This window comes from Cricetulus griseus, chromosome 2 (genome assembly GCF_003668045.3).
Source record: "Cricetulus griseus strain 17A/GY chromosome 2, alternate assembly CriGri-PICRH-1.0, whole genome shotgun sequence".
Classification (NCBI taxonomy): Eukaryota; Metazoa; Chordata; class Mammalia; order Rodentia; family Cricetidae; genus Cricetulus; species Cricetulus griseus.
The window spans coordinates 138,100,097-138,119,948 of NC_048595.1; the positions used below are offsets into that span (position 1 = coordinate 138,100,097).

At 42.0% G+C, this 19,852-nt stretch overlaps 1 protein-coding gene across 6 annotated transcripts in view; it reads left to right on the forward strand.

Moving 5' to 3' along the window:
• The window catches only part of Pag1 (phosphoprotein membrane anchor with glycosphingolipid microdomains 1), a 134,946-nt gene that overhangs the window by 61,698 nt on the left and 53,396 nt on the right, over window positions 1-19,852 (forward strand). For all 6 annotated transcript variants that reach the window (XR_003481912.2, XR_003481911.2, XM_027398768.2 and 3 more), the window contains exon 2: window positions 16,740-16,833. The gene's annotated coding sequence lies outside the window, so the exon portion shown is untranslated. The remainder of the gene's footprint in view (window positions 1-16,739; window positions 16,834-19,852) is intronic.

Here is a 19,852-nt window from a genome sequence, read left to right on the forward strand (position 1 = left end):
AGTAGTAACAAACCAATCTCCAGGTGAGTAATTAGCTGCAGAAAGTTGACTCTCTGGCTGGAGTGCCAGTCCTCAGAGGATTATTGAATTCCTGAGCCTCAGTTGCCCTATTTGTAGAGAAGTATATGACAATGTTTCATCTCAATTATTTGACTTACAAATACTATTAGACATAATTACAATTCCTTTTTGTTTTTTCAAGGGGAAATATTCAAATTCATATATACTAATGATTAAATCATTTCTCTGAACATTAAAAGCTTTTATGCATAGATGAATGAGTATAAAATTATTAGAAGCTCTAAGATATAGATAAATGAAAACTTGGTGTTTAATGGATTACTGTCACTCTATCGGACATTAGATCAGGGCATGTGTCACATAAAATTCACTCTTAGATGTGCTATTTAATGATGGGGTTTTCTTGAAATGAAATTGTGTGGGTTATGATGAAGAAAATCAATCAGTGTGTGACTTATCTTTTATTCTTTCTTCTGGCTCAGTGTGCAATTAGATTTACTGCACAGGATCCCAGTATGTGGCATATATTAATTTTATACTCACCCTGTCCATATTAATTTTCTAGTTACCCTACTGAAAAGTGATACCAGAAATGAACTAATAAAGTCATAGCCATTAGCCAGAATCACAAGTGTTCCAGTTGTGTTTTGTTTTATTTTCAGTCGTTTGCGTATATCCTTAGCAGATATGTTAATGATTGAGCCCATTTGAGGTCACTTTTGTCAGGGAATGCTGACCTGCAGAGACTGTCGACATATGACTCAACACATTATCCAGGCAGGAAAATAAAGTGCAATCTCACACCACTTTTTAAAGCTGTCTAGTCAGTATGTGCATTCCTGTGGAGAAGAATAGAGGAGCCTTGATTAAAACTCTGATAAAGACACTCATAGAACTTTTCCCTAAGCTCTGAGAAACATTAAGAGAGTGGATAAAATCACTGGCAGATGAGGCTCAAACACTACCCATTGCTAGCAGAGGGCAGGCTGGAGGCCAGGCTTGATTTGTTCTAAAATGGAACCATAGCTTGAAGCAGGGGCCACAGTGGCTTGCACAGGCCTTCCCCGTTCCCAGAGGGCACCCCCCCACACACACCACCATGTAAAGAAGCACATCCCCAGCTAATTCCTTGGAGCAGTCACTTCACCTTCCCTTAGCTGGAGCTAACAAAGAGATGGAACTATGTGCTATAAATATGGGGGTGGGGGCAGAATAATTTGCTTCCTTTGCAGAACAGGTAATGAAACTCTTCATGTCACATGAAACTGCATGGAACTTAAAAACAGAGGAAAAGAGTGGGCCTTACCGAGAATGATAGAGACACATTTGAAGAGAAGCATTCCAGGCATGATTCTACCAGCATCTCTATATGCAGGGGAGTACTGTGTGTTAGGAAAAGCCAAGAGGGTGGAGCATGTGAGAGTTGGGGAACTACCTCCTTACCCAGAGCTCTCAGCAGTAGCACAACTGGGCATTTCTTTGGGAAGGTTTTGTTGCTGTTGTGTTATTGTATGCTAGCATGCTGACCTCTGAGAATCTCTTTGTATATTTGCATAGTTCTCTCTGTAATTTATCTTGGCTAATGACATGTAGCTAGAAGCTTTCCAATTATACATTGAACTCGGTGACTAATCATCAGATTTCACTAGCAAAGAGCCCATAATTTTTGGAGTGTATGATCATTATAAGGACATGTTGCAGAAAGAGATTGTTTCCTACTTTCCCTGATAAAAATGATGTTTGTGGTTTTGTTAGAAGAGAGTTAGCTATGAGATAGACATCAAAATTGCAGTTTGTAAGTATATATCAGTCCAGGCAGACTGAGTGGCATGCTTGGGTAATGCAGGGTAAAGTCCAGATACATTCTGAAGGCAAGTATCTACTGATGTTAAAGGTTGCTGCTTCTGTTTAAGTGAGGGTTACATTGAATTTTCTCAAGATTGAGTCCTTTGACAAGGAACTTCAAGGAGAGATAATGGTCAGGCATAAGATAACCTATAGCGTGTGTCATTCTTCCCAGTGAATCATGCCCAAAGATGTCATTAAAAGAAACAAAATGAGTCTTTAATACTATGAGGCTGTAAGATAGGTCCATCTGACATAAAGTCAGTTACATCTTTGCTGAATGCTTCAATATGGACTACTGTGTCTGTTAGTGATTCTTGAGCAAGGGTGGTAAGAAAGTTGTGGGGTCTGGGGTAAACAAAGTATATCAACCACTTTCCTGAAAAATCTCCTTCCCTGAAAAATCTCACTGGGAAGATGTGACAAGCAGTCACATCCTATGTGGTAAATAAAAGACACCATATGGATAAGGGCCAGGTTGTCTATTCTATACCTGTCTTATTTGCTCAAAAGGCTTGTTACAGAGTTCTGAATCATAGAATCCTGACAGTTGTGACTGTCTTGGCTTAGCCCAGAGATCAAGACTTGCTGTGTATAGAACTGTCATGGTCTTCACTGACTGGGTTGTAGGGTTCCCTTCTTGGCTCTCTTTGACTAAATGGGAATCAAAGTTCTTCACTAGACTTTAGCTGGCTGAATCCAAGGTCTCTGTAATGGTAGAGAAAGAAGAGAGAATGAGGATACTGTAAACAAAGGCAACATATGTTGTCTAGTTTCTCCGCTCAACCTGGACAAATCAAGGTGAGTGGACCTGTGGTGTTTGCTTTTCTTTAGGAGAGACACAAACATGATAGGCTGTGGTAATTTTCTGTTCTCTTAGTGCAAGAGGTCTATTTTAGTTGCCTATGTGCATATGTGCTTGTGAAAAGCATTGACTTGTTTTAGTGGCAGTTTTGTGAACTATGATGAATTTAATAAACCACTTGTGCTGAATAGTTTTATGTCAGCTTGACACAAGCTAGTATCATTTGAGAGGAAAAAACCTCAATCAAGAAAATACCTCCATAAGATTGGACTGTAGGCAACCCTGTGGGGCATTTTCTTAATTTAGTGATTGATGAGGAAGGACCCAGCCCATTCTAGGTGGTGCCATCCTGGGCTGCTGGTCCTGGGTTCTATCAGAAAGCAGGCTAAGGAAGCCAGTAAGCAGCACCCCTCCATGGCCTCTGCATCAGCTACAGTCTCCAGGTTCCTTCCCAGTTTGAGTTCCAATCCTGACTTCCTTCAATGATGAACAACAATATGGAAGTGTAGGCCAAATAAACCCTTTCCTCTCCAATTTGATTTTGGTCATGAGATTTCATCATAGCAACAGAAACTATGTAAGACATCATTCTTTTTTTTTTAAGAAAATAGATTTTCTCATACAATATATTTGTTTCCTGTTTATAGTTTCCCTTCCTTCTACTCCTCCCAGTTCCTCCTCACCTCTCCTTCCCTCCAGATCCACTCCCTTGCTGTCTCTCATTAGAAAAGAACAGGCTTCTAAGAGACAACAACCAAGCATGACAAAATAAAATATAATAAAATGAAGCAAAAACCTTTATATTGAAGTTGGACATGGCAATCCAACAGGAGGAAAAGAGTCACAAGAGCAGACAATAGAGTCAGAAAGCCACTTATTCTCATAGTCAGGAGTCCCATAAAAAATACTAAGCTGCTAGCGCGCACACACACACACACACACACACACACACACACACACACACACACACACACACACACATATATATATACAGAGAGAGAGAGAGAGAGATGTGCATATAGTTAATATACATATGTGCAGATGACCTTGTATAGACACACATCTGCCCTGTGCTTTCTGCTTCAGTCTCTGTGAGCTCATATGTGCCTTGCTTGGTTGATTCAGAGGGCTGTCGTCTCCTGTTGTACTCCATCCCCTCTGAGACCCCATTCTTTAAAAAAAAAAAAAAAGCAAGTTATAGAGATAGCATTTTCATGTCATATAGTGCATTTATTTCCAGTGCCCAGCACAGTGGCTTTCAGCATAGCCAGAGGCATGCAACCATTTCAGTCAGTTTTAGAACATCCTCATGGGCCCAGTAGTAGTTTTTACTGCCCCTGCTATCCTGCCATCTCACCCTCCAGTAAGCATCCCCTCCTCCCATCTACCTTAAGCACCCTCTGATTACTTTCTGTCTCCATGGAACAAGAAGGCAGCCCTTCTAAACACACCACTGTGATGGTTGTAGCTGTGAGAGTTTGCTGAAGCTAATGGAAAAGTCTATAGTTTTTCATGTGACAGATTAAAAGATTGTGTATCGCTGGTAATGACAACAAGCTGAAAGTAGCCACAAATTCACTATGTAGGAAAGCACTTTCCAGGCACTGCCATTGTGTACCTCAGACATTTTTTTCTACCTCATGAAGTGCTTTTAACTGAATAAAATATTCAATAAACAGCTCATCGATTTTCTATTTTTAAGCCTCTGGTATACTATTTAGCAAAAGCCCCTGGGGACTTTCTGTGTATGGAATTTGGAGGGATAACTGCCCCCTTCGGGAGGCTACAGCACAGTAGGGTAGGGAGGGGTTTGCAAAACAAGTGAGTACGAAATAATGTCAGAATGCTCTTAACAGCACCATGCCGTGCATGCATGCATGCATACATGCGGGCACATGTGCGCATGCATGGAAGGGACAGTCACTTAAACTGGAGACTTGTGAGGTGGGGCTATCAGAAACAGCTCCTACTAGAGTAGCACTAGAGACTACTGAAGTGTTGGGAAGGCTTGAATAAGGAGAGAAGGAAATTTAGGTAAAGGACCAGAGTATTCAAACACATGAAGATAGGACACATTGTAGGAGCCTGGGATGTGAGCAGATGACACGGCCAAGGGGTGATAGGAAAGTAAGGTACTGAGGAGAATCCTTTGAACTATGAGTCAGAATCTAGAAAACCCTGTTGTGAGAAAACCCTGTGATGAAGTCCAGGCTTCATCAACCATATTTATTTCCTGTGACTTACCATGGATGGCAAGAAACCAGGAACTGGGTGGTTCAGAATAATACTTCCTTCCCATAGAAACAGCCACAGTTCTCCTGTAACACTAGGGGAGGGGTCTTTCTTTGCCCTTCCAGGTTTGCACTTCTCGGTTTGTAGCAGCAGAGTTCCCATAGCCACCTCTATCATCATATAAAGATTTCCTCACATTTCGAGTGTCATCTTCCCCCTATGCAGCTGCTCTCTTGACCTTCTTTCCTTCTGCCTGTCCATCATCACTCTTCCTTTCTAGACACATCCAGCCATGCTTGAGAGAAATCTTCCAGCCTGAAGAGAAAGTGAAAAGGAACTCACAGAAGAGAAGGACCTCCAGATCAGATCAGCAGCTCCAAATAAGAAGGAAAGAGACATTTTGCCAAAACCATCAGTGAAAATTCCCATGTCATGCTTACTTTTAGTTATCAAAAGTGTGATCCAAGTAGTGTGGACAGCAGAAAGCCTGAAGCACCAGTGACAGCCATGCTTCCAGCATGTTACATGCCTAGTGCTTTTTACAGTTAGTGAATAGAACACTTCACATGCTTGCAGCTGGTTTGGACACAAAGTGAGCTGTTCTCTAGAGGCTCTCAAAGCAGCAGTGTTGGGGGTGAGTGTGACCTAGGGAAGTGACTGGATCATGAGGCTATCTGGCTTCATTAATATATTCAATCCATTCATGGATTCCTAACTTGATGGCATTATCAAATGGTAGTGAAACTTAGAAGGTGGAGAATGCAGGCTCCTAGGGATGTATCCTTGAAAGGTAGCACTTTGTCCTTGACCCCATCCTGTCTGGCTCTCTGCTCACAGCCACTGTCAGGTGAACAGCCTCCTCCCCCATAGGCTATCACTGATGTGACGTTCTGCCTCACCTCAAGCCTAAAAAGATGGGGCCCACTAGGCACAGATTTCTGAAACCAGACACAAAAGAAGCCTTTCCTCCTTCTAGCTGTCCCTCTTGGATGTTTGTCACAGTGACAAAGACTGACAAACACATGCTTTATTTCCATGTGGGCCTCAAACCCACCCACTGGGGGAATAACAACTCTAAAAAATACTAAGCTGATAGCGCGTGCGCGCACACACACACACACACACACACACACACACACACACACACGCACGCACGCACGCGCGCGCGCGCGCAAGTTCTTCCCAGAGTCCTGGAATTTGTGAATCTGCAGTGAAGGTGTTTCAGAGCCTTGTTTCTCCTGTAACCTCTAGGGGGGGAATCCCCGTGCCATCCCCAGAGTCTTGATCTGAAGGAAGAAGGCAGAGAAAAATAGTTACTAAACATACTGTATACAAGACACAGAACTATAATACCAAAGCCATTCCTCTTCTAGAAGTTTTGTTGTAATAGACACAGAAGTAACTTCCCCTCCCACCATGCTATCACAGAGATGAACTGCACCATTTGGAGTAGAATTATAGAGCAGTGCCTTGGACAAATTCAGGGAGAAGACAGCCCCTGACCAACACTGTGGTCCCTCCAAGGACCCTGCTCCCAAGCCGTTGGGCTCTCTGCTTGCAGCATCCCTTTCAAACAACATAAAAGGCCTGATGAGATGGCATACCTGGTTGCTCTGGGTCTGAGGCTCGTTTTGCTACAATGCATCTTTCTGAATTCTTTCTGTGGTGGTTTTATATAGTTTTCTTACCTTTGCTACTTCTTAACTATAGGACAGTTGCCATAGTAACACCCGTTGATGGCAGACGCCAAAGAAAACTGAATGCCCTTTGCAGAAGGAAGCTGCTGCTGTGTTCTTGCTTCTTACTAAGATCAAGGAATGTTTTGGCTTCTTTCTAGTCTCATGGGTGATTCCTGTTTTCTTCATGTTGGCCAGTGGTTGAAACTTTTCTTCACCATTTCCATTTTACATGCTAAGCTGCAGCTATGTCACACTCTGGAGTGTTTTGTTACCTGGTGATTTTGCTGACTATAACACAAGTCATGTCTTTATTAATTTTTACATAGTTTTTGTTAGATTTTTCTTTCTGTAAATGATCTACCTAGCTCTGTGATCCACTTATTGGGATGATTTTCCATGTTTTTTTAAGAGGAAATCAAATGTATTTACCATTAACAGCTTTATAAGATAAAAGTAACATACAGATTAATTCTCTTATTTGATGTATAGAATCTACTAGTTTTTCATGTCTATGTATCCACTGCAAGACTGTTGCTATTGTTGAACAAAAACTCAATCTGCTCAATGGGTATTGGGAAGCAGTCAATGGAAAGGAAAGTAGTGGGGAAAAGGGTGTTTTATTACCATGAGCAAGGCCATTGGTCACAAAGACTTTTAATTAGTTACCCTCTCTCAGATTTGTAGAATGCAGAACATGTGAGACCTTCAAGTAAGTTGAGAATGTGAATCAGAGAAATGGACTGGTACTCTCAAATCTGCCTAAGGCCAAAATGGGCTTCCATGAATGTCTATATAAGCACTTTTCTTGCAGCTGTCAGCAAGGATGGCCCTTTAGGAGTTCTGGCTCTTCCCTCAGGAAACCATGGGTCTCACTATGTAGTCCTGGCTGCCCTGGATCTCACTGTGTACATCAAGGTAGCCTCAAACTCAAACAGATCCACCTGTCTCTGCCTCCTGAATTGGGGGGGGGAGGGGGTGTTAATGGTGTGTGCCACCATGCCAAGCTACAACCTGATTCTAATTCTCTTCTTCTTTATTTCCTCCTTCCCTTTTCATGTTCCCTCTTCCAGGATCAGTTAGGTAGCTGTATGTCCCATCTTTGATGAGGCTAGGACTGCAAATAGTAGTGCATAGATTTCCTCTGTCATTTAAAATGTCACCAACAACTGGGAAATAAAGCTAGGCTTATATGGATGGTCATTAGCTTTACAAATGTATTAGAAGAAACATATTTCAGGTGTAAAATGAAAAGGCTCTTTATTTTTAAAAATATACTAAAGAAGTGACACATCATTAGTGCTGTCTTGCTGAAGCTGGGGCATTTAAGAGCCCCATTTAAGTGGGCATTTTGGGCCCAGCTGGTCTGGATGCAGTGTTACCACAGCCTGTGGGTGAGGGGTTTCATTTGATTGCAGAGTAAGTCCTCATCACCATCAGAACTGAAGGTCATGAAGCATGGTGGTTGGGATTTGCTCCTGGCTCTTATCCTGAAGTACTATGTGATCCCAGCAGAGCCTGTGTTTCCTTATTGCTACCATTCAGAGTTGAACTATCATGGAGTTAGTGTTAGCACTCTGCTCTAAAATTACCTTAAGCCTACTCTGAAATTGGCACAAGTCCTGAACACCAAAGATGAAGAAAATGTCGGAAACCCAGGTAGTCTCTGAATCATAAACACTGCATGACTTCTCTGAGATGATACAGAACACAAACTGAGAGGAATCAATACTAATACTAATAATACTAATAATACTAATAATAATAATAATAATAATTAGTGGGCACTCACCTACCATGTGTAAGGCCTAGGTTCAGTCCCCAATAACAAAATGAACAAGCAGTCATCTAACATGGCCATCTTAATACAGCATGTTTTGGTAGAGAAAAAGCAATTCTCTAAGAATTTCAGCCAGCCCAGAGTCCTGTGGGGCCCTTTCGTAACTATCTCACAACTGTAATTATGGCATTTTCTCTTTCATTCTGCTGCATGTTGCTTTCATAATTAGTCCTGCAAGCCAGTCCTGAAAATGATGTTTAAAAATGCACGCTCCATCTTTGAAATCCTATAATGAATGATGTGAACCTGCCTGTTACTTCTGTGCTCTTTGAATTTCTATAATTAAGAAGCAGCAGCATCGAGGTGGCCATGTCAGCCTTGATGTGAGAGCTGTAATGCCCTGAGCATCACCTGCCTCCTCTCACTACTCAAAGGTAGGATGGGATGGTAGGGAATGTGGCTGTTTTTCTATGCACTGGCTCTGGCAGTTTCCCAGGGCCACCATAACAAAGTAACACAGAGTGTGTGGCTTGGATAACAGCAATAGCATGTGTCAGTTCTCTAGGCTGGGGCTAAGACAGCAAGGCATGCTGCTTCAGTGGCTTTAAGCAAGTGTGCTGGGTCTCTCTGTAGCCCTTGACTTAAGGCAACAAAACCTCAGTATTTGGATTTGTGTGCATGCCTGCATGATTCTGGATCTAGAGATGTGTGTGTGTGTGTGTGTGTGTGTGTGTGTGTGTGTGTGTGTGTGTGTGTGTCTTGTATCTGAGTGGGTTGCTTAGGATACACAGACTCACAAATATCCAAATATTTAGATGCTTATTCCTTATATAAAATGGCATCTATTTGCATAAATCTTTGCACATCCTCCAGAATCCTTTAAATCTTCTTTGGATGTAACACCTAGTGGGCCATGAATGCTCTGTAAGTAGTTACACACACTGCATTGCTTAAAAAAAAATAGCAAAAAGTCTGTTCAGTAATGATGCATTTTTGAATATTTTGATATTTTGTTTTCATTCAACAACTGGTTGAATCCATGTATACAGAGGGTTGGAGAGATAGAGATAGTTGTTTAAATAATCTAAGAAGTCTTGAGTTTGGACAGATGCCTGCTGTGGCTCTAAAAGACCAGGACTGTGGAGTTTTATGAGAATAACTGAAATTAAGCTGTTTATAAAAAGTTCTGTAGCCAGTTCACTGATCCATGTGTAAACAGTTAACTAGGTAAGTTATCACCAATTGACTTTGAGCTGTGTTGGAACTTCTGTGTAATTAGTGTCTAATCCAGTTGGTGCTCGAGGATCTCAGAACCTATTCTGCTTCAGTAAGCTGTGTTTACTGGAGATCAGGATTTGTTTTATTTTTGCCTGAGAAACTCAATTTAATTGATCTAAGGAATTTTCCTTTTGCCTATTTGTGTGTGTGTGTGTGTGTGTGTGTGTGTGTGTGTGTGTACACGGACAAAAGAACATAGTTACTTTATGTTTCACTTACTAAACATCAGCCAACCCCACCCCCTATTCACATAACCTTCTGGAACTCAGGCACTTCACAGACCTGTCTTTGAAAATGTGGAGGTCTACCACCATATCAGCAGAACCCATACACATGTCTCTTGTAACCCCACACACAGGTAGGCCTTCCTCAGGCCCATGCTGCACAACTAGTTCTGTGGCTCCACAAGAACAGTCAGCATGCCCTTGCTGTCGCAGAATGGCTCGGGCTGTCACTGTGCATGCAGTGCTCATGAAGCAGTGTGTCTCAAAGGTACACCTGTACTGATTTCCTGCTCCAGATCCTGCACTTACACCACTTCTAAGAGGAAAATGTCATTGTTGCCTCATGCACACTCCCCCATAAACACTCATACAACTTTCTACTTCCTCCAGCCCTTGGTCAATCTGGAGACTAACCCTTGGGTGTGAAAACAGAAAACAGAAACAAGAGATGGTATTTCTTATCGGGACATGTAAGAGAGTTGATCTGGGACTGTGATAGACAAGTCTGCATTCTAGGTGCTCTGTTGGGAAGATGCCCACCACTGTGAGACAAAGTCAAGCCAAAGCTAGAAGCTTGTAAGTGGCTACAAATCCTCCATGCAGTTGTCTAAAAGAGTATCCTTTTAAATTGGGGTGAAGGGTTACACCTGAGTATGTGGCTCAGAATGGCCTTGAACTCCCATCCTCCTGCCTCAGCCCCCTGATGTTCCCATGTGCCACCATGCTTACCTTGAGAATATTCTTAAATATTTCTTTTGCTACTAACTTGTAAGCTAGTCATAACTTGGAAACATTTTATGTCTTTTCTCCAAAGCAGCATGTAATTTCTGAAACTAGTATTCTCACAATGGTGTCTGTGTCGCATGCTTTCCACTCAGGGACCTAAGAAGTATGCTGTAGAACTGCCCCAAATGTGCACCCTTGCATATTGTAACCTAGTCTATTCTTTACCAGCCAGGAGGACTGTTCTCCTGTTAAGCACTCTATCACTCTCATTATTTCTCTCCTAGTATTAAAACTGCAAGGGATTCATCTCCAAGCCACACTTGTGATACACGCGTACAGATAAGGTTTGTATTAATGTGTCATTTTACTTCTTTCCAAGTAGCAGGCTTATAAACAGAAAGCTTTTGCTTAAAAAAAATGCCAATTGGTTATGACTAGACATTGGCATTAGACTCGTACCTGTCTTCCCTAGGTCTGGAGACTATAGATAATATAAAAATGTATATTCAATGATTCTTATCATCGACTCCCTAAAATTCAAGAAAGTATGTTATTCTTGGAGAGATTATTTTATTAAACTGAACCTTTGAGAGGATTTCCAGAAGGAACTATTTCCCCAGTGCTGTCTTTATAATCTTTTTGAAGGTTTAAGAAAGCCACCCTGACATTCCTAAGCCATCTTATCTTCGTGGTGGCCTCTGTGGTGCCTCTGTCAACTATCCTTTCTTCCCTCTTCCATTTTTCCATTTTCGACAAGGAAAATACAACACGAAGACCCCCTCATCTTAATGGACTGCCACTCTGCATACATCAAGGGTTTCAGCTGTTTGAATGCGGGAACAATGCAGCAGGAACATCAAGTGATGCCAGTGATGCCGTAAAGACTGCAACTGTTAATGCACTAACTGCCAGGGAGGCTGAGGTTGTGGCCAGCAGGGCTGGGGGAGGGGAGAGAGGAACAGCTGGGAGAGCTGGTAGGAGATAGAGGGAGAACAGGAAAAGCTTAGTGAGGGTGGGCAATGCCAGCAGCCTGCAAGAATCCTGGAATACAGGAGTACAGCATTAGTCTCTCCACATTGCACAGCCATTGGCAGCCTGTTACTTTGTAGCTACCACTGTATTGCTGAGCCGCTGCGTAGTTAGACTTATGGGCTCATGTGATTGTTGAGAAGGACTGAATATTGAAATTGAATGGAAAGAAGTGTGTTCTGTCTAAAATAGAGGGAGATCTCTGATTTATTGTTCATTTGGTAAACCCATCACAGAATGCCAATAGGCTAGTGGGAAGTAGTATGCATTAGTTTATGGATTTTTCTTTACCAAAAATCTATCAAATTGCTGACATTCATCATTTTGACAAATTGGGGATGTGTATAATTAACTGGATTAATAGCTAATTTAGTAGGCATATCCCAGGGGAGCCGATTAATAAATTGCTATCTTCCTGGAGACAGGCTCTTGGAGTTTTATCCTAATCCTGTCCTAGTCAACATTAAACCTGTCTGGGTGAAACTCCACATATTGCTTTAAACTGTGAGAGATGGCTACACAACAAATGGCCGGCAGTTCAAGAATCAGGAACACCCTGGCCTTTAACTCTTTACCCCAAATCTGAGACGCAGAACTGCCACAGAAGATGTGTAAGCAGCCTCTCCCCAGTCCAATTGCAAAAGGTTCGGGAAGGAGAAATGGGGTTTAGCCACAGTAGATTGGAAGGATGTTCACATTTTGTTTTAGCTAAGATAACCTTATACAGCAGGACCATGAAGCTTATGAGAAGCTGCTGTGACCTTTGGCTTTTGGTATAAAGAATGGTATGTAAGGCAGCACAAATCAGGGTTCTGTACCACTCTTCACAAGAGACAGCCAGGGGACTTGAACTGACTGCTTAGAGAAAACCAAAACAAACAAACTGAACCGGAAACATTCATCCCAGGAAGTGTCTTCCTGCCTTCCCTCTTTCCTCACCATATTCTCACACACATCCATGCCTTCCCCAAACCTGAATTGGTATGACTAAAGCATGGAGTCTTTAGTCTGTTTAAATGTGCCCCACTGGTGGAGTGTGCCACTGATCACATCCACTCTGCCTCATCCACAATGGAGGCTTGCTCAACATTGGTATAATTTGTTTGTTCCATTGTAATTTCCCATGCTGAGATGACATTGTCATGGTCTGACCATAGGGATGACTTTTGCTGCAGGACCAGGCTTTTTTATCAAATGCAGATCTCATACCACAAGTACCAGGGTCTCCAAATCAAACTATTCCCATTGCTCTGAGTGGCTTTAAGCAGAGCTAGCTTTCAGGTGTAAGCATATCACAAACTCCCTCTTGTTTGGACCTTCTTAGGAGGGTCACTATCAGTGTTCAGAAACTCTTGCCAGGCCTAAAGGAAGCTGTCAGTAGAATCAGTGTAGGAAAATGATGTCGATCTTCCCAGTCCACAGACTCGTGGATGTGGATGCAGACGAGCAGAAAGATGAGTAGACCGCTGGTTTCAGGAGTCCTGAAATCCCACAAGATGAAAGTTTAGTATTGGTTCCAGTCAGTCCTCATTTGTGGTATACACATGTACAGATAGTCACATACATGAACAGAGCCCCAAAGGACAACAAAGTCTATGAGGATTCATTCTGCTCAAGGCAGCTCACACAAGATCATTTACCATGGAGCTCAGTGCTCTCCTTCAGTGCAAGTTTGCCACAGTTCTTTGAGAGTGATCTGGAAAAATATAATGTCTACATCTTTTAGAATATTTTTCTCTGTTTAGTAAGAACTTTATTGGGACATAATTTACATATCACCCATCTAAGCGATGCAGTTTAATGGGTATTAGTTCAGAGTGGCACCAACATCATTTGTAGAACATTTTCACCCGTGTCTACCTCCCATCTTCCCCAACTCTAAGCAATTGTTCTTTCTGTATGCATCTAGCTTTACTTATTTTGGACATTTTGTGGGATTGTTTTGTTTTTTCATTTTTCATTGTGGTTTTGTTCCCCCCCGCCTTGGTTTTTGGTTTTTGGTTTTCTGAGACAGGGTCTTTCTATGTAGCTTTGTAGAGCAGGTTGGCCTCTAACTCACAGAGATCTGCCTGCCTCTGCCTCCCAAGTGCTGAGATTAAAGGCGTGCGCCACCACTGCCTGGCTTTTCTGGACATTTCTTATCAGTTGGATTCCATAATATTCAGGGTTGCTGGCTTCTTTCCCTTATCATGTGTTCAAAGTACATCCATGTTGAACCTATGTCCATATGACATTTTATTCTATATATAACTAATACTCTGTATGTGTTTGCCATTTTTGTTCCTGTTCACCCGTTGATGGACACATGGATTGTTCTGTGTTTTGACTATTATGACTCATGTTGCTATAAACCTTTATTTATGTACAACCTTTGTGTGGATTTCTGTTTTTGCTTCTCTTTGTGATGTACTTAGAAGTAGAACTGTTAGATTCAGTGATAGTTCAGGGTTAACACTTTCAGAGAACTTCTAGACGACTTGGAAAGTGGATCTTATACTCTTGGCAGAGGGTCTACAGGTTCAGATTTCTCCACATCCTGCCAGCACACATTACTCTTTTAGCTGGAGGGTATGAGGCAGCATCACATTGTAGTTTACCCTTGCATTTCTTTGACATTGACCATCTGTGAATTTATTGGTCCTTTCGTAATTTCTTCTGGAGAAATGCTTATTCAGACTCTTTTCTCATTTGGGACTTGGATATCTTACTGCGTTTTAAGAGGTTTTTATATATTCTCACTGCAATTACTTAACCAAGTGGCTTGCACCTATTTCTCTTCTTTGGGATGTCATCTTTATTGTGCATAGTGTTTTCTAAAGCTCACAACTTTTTATTTTATATTTTATTTGAATTAGTAGCTCCCCTGTCCAGATCTGATCTCATGGAGATGTACCTGTGCTTTCTTTCTTAGTAGTTTTTGTGTTTTTACCTCTTACATTTATCATTTCAGCTTAATTTTAATATCATGTGAGTTCAGGATTCCACTCTTTTCTTTCATCTGTGGGGGCTACCTGTCCCAGCACTATTTGCTAAAGTGATGTTTCTTTCTCCATTGACTAGTCTTGGCACTTATGTTAAAAGGCAATTGGCCGTGTAAATAACAGAATGTAAATACATGGATTTGCTTGCATGGGTGGTAAATTTTATCCCATCTAATCTGCCTTTGTAATAGCACCACTGTCTCTATCTTCTTGTTTCCCTGGAATATTTTTAACTCATGTTCTAGCTATTTTGACAATGCAAAATTATGCACCACTCTAGACTGTTCAGTTTTTAAGTCGAGCTCTTTCTTCATTCACATCTAGGAATAGAAAATGCATTTTTATTTCAGTTGTATTTGTGTGATACTAGGGATTAAACCTACCCCTCTGAGCATGCTACACAGTCCTCTATCACAAACTCACAAACTGCATCCTTAGCCCTGAAGTACTATTTCTAATATGCATGGATAGAATTTCACATTTAAAAACAAAAACAAAAACAACCATGACCTGAAGCCATTGGAACTGGATAATTAATCTTGCTCATCTTTCTGACTAATTCAAAAGAGTTTTCTGAGCCGGGGCCTTGACATAGAGACGCCAAAAGGTGATTAGAATCTGCATCTAAATACATGTGCATGCAGGAGCTTGGGAGGAGGTTTGGCTTGGAAGCTAATGAAAGAATAGAACAATATCTGGAATTCACTTAGCCCAGGAGTGCTTGCTTCATCCAGTGCAACCTTGTCCTTCCCACTTTGTGTGATTGACAGAGAGAGACCTGGAGTTGGGTTAGAAGAAAAAGCCCATGATTGTGCCTCATGTTCTGATCATTTTAGATTTAGTTTAGAAATGAGAAAATAATAATGTAGCTGAAGTACTGGCAAACAAAAGGCAGCCTTTCTCACTTGACAACTGCCAGGGAAGAAATAATGGCACCCTAATATAATATAAATACCTGCCGCTTCTGCAGCAGACGAGAGCAACACTCAGAAATCATGATATATCCAAAAGGACAACAGCTAATACAAATCTGGGTGGCTCATGTTAAAAACTGAATGTCAAAAAACAAAACAGAATTTGTACCTCAGTCTGCTAAAATAATTAAGTTCTAGATCTTGGTCAGCAGCTGGAACAGCCTCATTAGAATACACTTATTCCTTCATTGTCCATTCATCTCCTCTTCTCTCCTCCCTCTCCCCTCCCCTGCTCCCTCTCCCACCCTGCATGGTGTCTCATAGGAAGTAAGTGTTCAGGAGCCAGAGAGGCAGCTCATCAATTAAAAGTACTTGTTGTTCTTCTAGAAGACTCAGGTTTAGCTCCACAAAACGTCCTGTGACTCCAGTTCAACGGGCTCCAACACTTCTTTCCTGCCTCCACAGGCACCCATATACTATAAAGGTGCACACACATACATATAAATAAATACTTTAAAAGATAAAACTAGACACTTAGTACCGAAGAGATTTGTTAAAAGATGGGAAGTAAAGTGGAGAGGAAAGGGAGGTGGGTGAAGGGCTGAACAAAAATAGAGCAGACCAATGGCAGGATGTGGGAGCCAATGCATGGGGAAGCTTGAGGGAGTTTCCTGGGAGTCGCCTCCATTTCTGAACATCTTTCTCATTTCCGTAGTGGGGTGCTGATGGAAGACAAAGGATTAGATTCTCATGCCCTTGGGTCTTGATGTCTACACCACACCACCACAGCTTCCTTTCCATCAGAAAATTTCAGAATTGAGTCACAGCTTCCCTTGCCAAAAAGTATAAATGTTCTTTTCATATAAACACTGTGTTTTATCTCAGATGTCGATAACAGTCACTTGATCTTAATTGCACTACAGTAACCTACAGATTTACTGTCACAAACTGGGAAGACTTTGTGGGGGAAAAAATAAGTAAATTGATTTATATTGGATCAAATAATAATGTGGCTGTTTTTTCAGAGGGGAAAAAGTGGTATATATTCCCTGCTGTAGGTGTTTTTGCCTGCTTAGAAGTTAAACCTGCAGCTTCTTTAGAGAGGAATGCAGAGCTCCATGTCTGGTAAACAGGCCAGGGTTTTTACAGTAAGCTGGCAAGCGTCTTTCACAGTCTGTCCATATGTCTTCCCTGCCCCCCAACATTCTTTCTTTCTTTTTGGTTACAGGCCAAGAAAGGAGAGGGAATCTCCTGTAACAACATCTGAACGGAACACATTGCCAGAACTTAGAAATTCTTTTTTGGACAACCATTTCTCCAAGGTAAATATTGCCATTGTAGGAAGAAGGGAGCACGTGGTTAGCATTTTCAGATGGCAGTGGGACTGCACAGAGGTTTGATTGTCTAGCCTAGTGCAGACTAGGACCGTGTGAGTGAAAGAGGGGGAGAGAGAAGAAAGGGAGGCTGTCGCAGCTTCCTGCAGTCTCACTAAATGTGTCACCAAGAGAACACCATCTCACCCTGGGAGATCATGGCACTGGTCAGCAAGTGTGTGGGAAAAGAGGGAGGGGAGCAAGGCTGTGTGTTTAGACTGAAAATAACATTCATTCCTTCATGATGAAAGAGTTGAGTGATTCTAATTAAAGGTCAAATAAAGTATGTGTTCTGTACATATCATACAGGGGTGGGGGTGGAGGTCCTAGGCCATTATACTTTTCACCAACTAAGACAACAAATAAGAAAAGTTTTAAGAAATCTCTGTTCTTTTCTGAAAATGCACACCAAGTAAGCCTTTCATTGATTCATGCAAAATGCTTTCTAAATGCCTCATTTTGGAAGAGTATGTACTTAATGCCTCTTCTAAAAAGAAGCTGTGGAGGGGGAGACATAGACAGTCCTTGGGACCCAAGAGGAGTGGGTCAGCCTTGTCTTATGTATCCAGGGGCATAGGTAGCTCCAGGCTCTTTCTCTATGAATCAAGAGCTTAGCTGGCACCAAGGCTAAGCTTGGGAAGCAATGGAGCACATACTCACTTTGGCACTTGTGACTCAGCCCCTAGTATTTTAACACAAACTTCTATGAAGTTCCCCAGTTGCTGTTTAGTTTGTAGCCAAAGGCTATTTTCACCAAGCCCAGAGGTTTTGCGTGATGAAGCACTTCCTCCTTTTTCCTTACAAAAGTATCTGTATATTCATATCCCAGGGATGAAGCAATATACAACCGGAATTAAACTCTGCTTGTCAACTGTCTCTGGTTAGATAGTCCACCCTCGGTGTTCTGGAAAGCAGTCTCAGATTGGCAAAGGGAGAGCCCTGTTCTGTCCTCCCCCTGCCTGGCTGGTCTCCTCTGAAGGCTTGTGGGGGAGTGTAGGCTGTACATTCGAGGAGAATTTTGTGATACTATTCATTCCCTGCTCTGACAGAGAAGACATTGTTTGCTCACTGTAATAGTCTTGGCAGGAATCTCTGCTGTGCATACGGAATGGGAAAATAGCAGAGCAGTGGGAAACCTCAGAATTCTAAGAAACACATCAGCTTGGGTTTTTTTTTTTTTTTTAAATATATTTTAATAGCTTCTCATTACCAAGATGCAAGTTATAATTTGGGGAAACGCTTTCCTCGGTTCCTTTCTTCGCACTGCATTATGCATGCGTTACATAAAAAGGTTCTTATGGGAGCAGTGTGCCATCTCAACGCTGCAGCATCAAGAATTGCAGTCCTAGAAATTTAGAAAGACTTCCAGCATGTTCCAGACAGCCTTTGATGTTGCCTCTTGTACATCGTTGCCAGTGATGTTACCCTGAAGCTCGTGGGAACAATTATGTGCCCCCCATGTAAGAGAAAAGGCACATTTAAAGGTGTGCAGAGAGTAAGAGGTGCATGGGGAGGGGAGCAGACAGGGTGCCCCCCACAACGCAAAACCGTGACGGCACCAACTGTAGAAGGAAATGGTCCATGACTGCAGTCTGGAGTGGACACTGCCGAGGCAGAGGTACAGAAGAGCTGCGACCAGGCTCAAATTTGGAGCTTGTCCTCTAACTTGCAATGGTTGTTCTCATTCCCCAGTGTTGCCTTGTGTCTAGAAGAATACCCCTGTGAGTATTTCCTACCTACTGCACTTTTTACGTCATGAGACCTCTAAATGTTCAGTTCTGATAGTGTTGGGGCCTTAGATCACAGCAAGCCCTCCAGGGCTTTTGCGGTCACCTGCGTAAAGAGTCATCCTATACAGCTAAGGCCCATCTTTTACTTGATCACTGGTGACATGACTCGTGCAAATTATTTGTTTCATTGTTTTTAAACTTGCCAGTATTTGATAATCCTTTTGAAGGTGTGTTTGTATGTCTTTTCTTTTCTAAATCATATATTTTTAATACTTTCTTATTTTGTGGTTATATGGAAAGAGGGCAGGAGCTGAAGCTCAGTAATAGCATGTATGCCCCCTGTGCCTGGGGACCTTCGTTCAGTCCTTAGAATTACAAACCGCAGTGATAAATAGTGATGATAAATAAACTTAGACAAAAAATAGAGGAGTGCATTAATATGACAGTGTTTGGGGCCTAATAACAAAGAAATCAAAAGAAAAAAAACCTTCCTTGTTTCCAGTTGATACATTTTAGTTTACCTGCTTTTAATATAAATGTTGTTTTTAACAACTGAGTAAAGGCTTGCTGGGGTATGAGGTAGAATATGCCATTGTATGAGGGTACCTTAGAGAGCTGTGTCAACTGCTCCTGCCTTTGTCGGGAGGTCTGTGAAGGCTGCTGTGTCTGCTACTTAGATGGCAAGGCTGTCTACAGAGGACCTGGTGGTCCATCATGCTGGCATCCATGGCATCCAAGAAAAACCCATCTGTTTCTCTTGAGTCTGAAACCTCCAGTGCCACTATCCTCTGGGCCTCAGCATTGTCACTGTTGACACCTGGCTTCTTATACCCGGGAGCAGAGCTTATCAAGAGGGACAGAGGTAGGAGCTCACAGGCAACTAAATCCTTGGAGGAACCAGTATTAACTGATTAGCTACAGTTGTCCTGAAAAGAGGAGACTAAGGGTCTTGTGTGACCAGTGGTGTAAGTCATCCTTGTCCACTGTGAACAGAAATGTGTATGAAGGGAAGATACAACAAAGTCTGAATGGTGCATTCTCTAACAGACACATCATGGCTCCTGGAAAGGGCAGCATGATGCAGGGGCAAGCACTGGGGTTTGAAACTGCAATTGGCATAGCTAACATATTTGATTTTAAGAATACCCATATTACTGAAGATGAAACAGAAGTTCAGAGAAGCTGAGAACCTGAGTGGCTTGAGCAGAGTCAGCACTGCCATCCATCAACAGCTGTGG